Raw genomic sequence first — 4,454 nt, 5'->3', positions numbered from 1 at the left:
GAGAAGAAGACCAAAAACAAGAGGGAGACAAGGGCAAGAGGAAAAGTATTTGCAAGCATAGGAAGATGGGTGAGTGAAGATGAAGATTCAAGCTCAAGTGATGAAAGCTTCACCATCCAATCCTCCAAGAGAAGCTCTTCCTCAAGGTCATCATCACACAAGTGCCTTATGGCTAAAGGTATGGAAAATGATGTAAGTGATGATGAATCTGATGAGGATTCACCATCTAAAGAAGAACTTCTTGAATGTATCAATGAGCAACAAAGGACCTTAAAGAAACAAGCTAAAGAACTTAAGCAATTCAGTACCCTTAATGATATTCATGCTTCTTTTGTTTCTAATTATAAACAATTGTTAAGCAAATTCGAATTGCTAAACAAGGAGCATGAAGAGATAAAGGCAAAACTTGAGGGTATTGAATCTCAACCTAAGGCCCCTTTGAAGTAATCTACCTCTCTCTTTGATTTTAATCCTAAGGTAGATGGTTTCACTTCTTGTGACGATTTGATTGATCTATCTAGCTTACCCCTTTGTAATGAGACATGTGTTGAGAATGTTGTTTTAGAATCAAGTATTGATCTCATTGCACAAGAGAATGATGAGCTCAAGCAAGAAGTAGAGAAGCTCAAGAAGGACTTGGCTAGACTAAAGGGCAAGAATCATGTCCAACCTCCTCATGATAATTGTGACAACATGGTGAACAAGCTTGCGGAGGGGTCCACCGTGGCATGCTTCAAGTGTCATCAAGAAGGCCATAAGTCTATCCAATGCAAGCAACTCAAGAAGGAGACCAAGGAGAAGAAAAATGTGATGAACCTGTCCAACAAGACCTCCAACATCTACACCAAGCCCAACTACAAGATCAGGACCAAGAGAAACCACTACAAGCTCAAGAAAAAGGACAATGGTAAAGTGGTTGCACGCATGGTTGGGAGAAAGGAGCGGGGGTGGAACCAACCCATTTGGGTGCCCAAGGAAATCATCACCAACATGAAGGGGCTCCAATCGATTTGGATTCCAAAGAAGACTTGAAGTCCATGGGTCGGCTCGAGGGATTTGGAGACTTGGCGCACAAAATGAAGTGAAGGTTCAAGCAAAGAAGCCAAATATACAAGATTGGGTGCATTGATGAAGACTTTGATCATCATATACCCAAATCCCCTATCCAAAGGAAAAATAGGTAATGGTAGCTAGATTTTTGTTCTTGCATTTTGTTTTGCATCTATTACCTTTGCCTTATCTAGGATTGTATATGCATATTTCATTTCTTTGCAATGCCTAGTGTAGGTTTTTCATATGATAGGTTGCTTGTGTTTCTCTCTAACCCATGAGCAACCTACATGGTTTATTAGTTATAGGTTCTATTTATGGTACTTGTTTTTAAGTCTTTTATTTATGTGACATGAGTTCAATCTATAGGATAAATTTTCCATTGTTATCAATGACAAGTGTATGTCTCTCGCAATTATTCGATACTTCTATGCACACATTCAGGGGGAGCATATCCTATGGATTGTGATTTTGAGACTAACATGTGTTGCAAGTCGTATCTTTTGTAGTCTCATGAAATAATCTACAAGTCCCCGGAGGTATGCAATGCTTAAAGGTTTCAATTGGTATTATTATCAAATCATTTGTACATTTAAGCTACCTCCATGCATAATATGGCCTAAATTTCCTATCTTGATATATTGTTTAGTGTGCAAGTATTGTCTCATACTTACAAGTGGTTCATCACAAGTGGGTCTAATCATATGCGCACACATAGGGGGAGTTTAGACCATATTATGTGAGTTTCATGAATTGTAATTTATATCAATTCCTTCAAGTGGTATCATCTTATTGGATCATGATTTATGAAGCTATCTCCCGTTTGCTCTAATATTTCTCCTTGAAGTCAACATGTGCTTGTAGCCTTTTTGAGATTGTTGATAAATAGGGAGAATTTTAGCGACCAAAGCAAGAGGGCATGCCTAGGGGAAGAACAAGCAAGGAAGCAAAATGCCTAAGGATGCCAAGATTAACAAAAGGTGGACAAAATTAAAGAGCTCTTGTACGGGTCAATCAAGGGAGATAGTGGCGATAGGGGGAGAATTGTCTCTATGGCGGCCACAACAAAAGAGGAACAAAATGAAGGTAAGAACAAGGTATGACAAAATGGGATTTTTCCCTTACAATTGCTAGCATTGTTTGTTCTTACCAAGAATCCAAGCAAGTAGGTAAGGCCTTGTGCCATTTATATTTTGGATTTTGATTTTCAATTGGTATATTTTAAGTATTTGACTCTTGCTTTGGTTGTGTTGTCATCAATCACTAAAAAGGGGGAGATTGTAGCGAACATGCCTCTCTTAGGGCATGTATGTGATTTTGGTGTTTAATGATAACATAGTCAATGGGACTAACATGTTTGTCAAGTATATGCCTTAGTAGGTCTCATGGGTGCAATACATGAAGAAGCCACCGAAGTCAAACTCAAAAATGGTTGAATTGGATGAGTTCAGAAGAAAATGCACTCACCGAATAGTCTAGTGCTCAGAAAGAAGAACTCACCAGATGGTCCGGTGCTCAGTGAAGTGTTTGACTCAGAGAAGAAAAGTGAAGACCTCACCGGATGGTCTGGTGCTCTGATTGATGCACACACCGAAGCATTTTGTCTCAGAAGAGGTTCTGCAGTTCAACACACTGGATGGTTAGAGAATAAGGAGAAATGCATATTGGAGCATTTTTCAGGACAAAGTTTTCAGTGTAGAAGAGCTTTGAACTCACCAGATGGTCTAGCGATGAAGGGAAGAATACACTGGAGGCTTCACCGGAGGATTTTCTAGAAGGTTTTAAGAGGTGTGAGAAGTTGTACACATCGGATGGTCCGGTGATCCGAAGATTACACACACCAGACAATAAACAGTGTAGAAGTGGCTCGGTCAGGCTCAAGTCTACACACCAGATGGTCCAGTGATGGAGTTGAAGGTTACACTGTAATATCCGATGTTCACAAATGGATTTGAGTGGAGTTCCAATGGCTAGTTTGTACTACTATACACACCGGATGGTCTGGTGTTGATACTGCTGTTGACACCGGATCATCCGGTGTTCACAGGCAGTTGGAACTGTTAGAGCAATGGCTAGTTCTGCAGGATTGAGGCTATAAATACCCCTCACTCTGTCATTTGAGTGTGCTGGAGTCCAGGAAAGCTCATAGACACTTGAGAAGACATCCAAGCCACCAAAGTACTAAAAGTGATCATCCAAGGTAATTAAGCATAAGATTAGGGAGTAATTAGTTCTAATAGGCCTAGAGAGAGTTATGTCTAGGTGTGCCTAGAGAGGGGATCAAGGCGAGATTCTAGCTTGTACCGAGAGGTACGCCGACGCCTTGGAGTCTTGGTGACTTGCTGGCACCTTCAGCCTTGGTGGCTCAAGCTTGTTGACCCTCTGACTTGTTGTGTAGTGGTAGCAAGACTCTTGTGCAAGGACGCGAAGACCCTTGCCTTGGTGGCTCAAACTATGAAGTGAAGACGATGGCAAGTGACCGGAAGAGAGGCTTGTAGTGAGGTCTTGCCTTTGTGGCTTGGTGGCTTTACCCACTTGAGGCCTTGGTGACTCAAGGGTCATGATCGGGTACCGTCCGGGAGCTATAGCCAAGGTGGTTGCTCCAACATGGACTAGGGGTGGCGTTTATACCATCGATACCACGGGATAAAAATCACTTGTGCCGAGTTTGCTCTCTCTACCATCTTTATGTTTCCTCATTTAGTTCTTGCAATCTATCCTTGCATGTTTACCTTCATAGAGTAGTTTGCTAGGATTGGCCATAGGATACAAACCTTTGAATGGTAGAGTAGACACACTAGATTAAGGTAGAGCACATTTAGATAGAAATTGATATAAGTTTATCTTGTGAAGTTTTTGGAGCTGATTAGTTTTAAGTGTCCTAATGCACCCCCCCTCTTAGGACATCACCGATCGTTTGAAGGTGGAACATGAGTTACATCTCAGTTTGGTTCAGGATACCCTGCAGAAGAATAAGTTTTATGCAATGCTGAAAAATGTGCTTTCTGGCTGTCTGAGTTGGGCTTTCTTGGTCATACTATCAGTCAGCACGGGATCATAGTTGATCCAAAGAATGTGTCTGTGGTGGTGAAGTGGCAGATGCCAACCAGTGTGTCGATCCAGAGTTGTCTTGGGTTTGCTGGCTATTATCAGTGTTTTGTGAATGATTTCTCTATCATTGCCAAGCCGATGACCAGGCTCACGCAAAGAGGTGTTCCTTTTGTTTGGACAGATGAGTGTGAGGCCAGCTTTCAGACCCTGAAGGACAAACTAGCTGATGCACCTATCTTATCTCTGCCTGAGAGTGGAAAGCGCTTCATGGTATACAAAGATGCTTCTCAGATTGGTCTTAGTTGTGTGCTGATGCAGGAAGGTCATGTCATTGCTTATCCTTCTAGACAGTT

This window comes from Phragmites australis, chromosome 12 (genome assembly GCF_958298935.1).
Source record: "Phragmites australis chromosome 12, lpPhrAust1.1, whole genome shotgun sequence".
NCBI lineage: Eukaryota > Viridiplantae > Streptophyta > Magnoliopsida > Poales > Poaceae > Phragmites > Phragmites australis.
The sequence above is the reverse complement of the archived record's forward strand: the minus strand, read 5'-3'. Positions refer to the sequence as shown.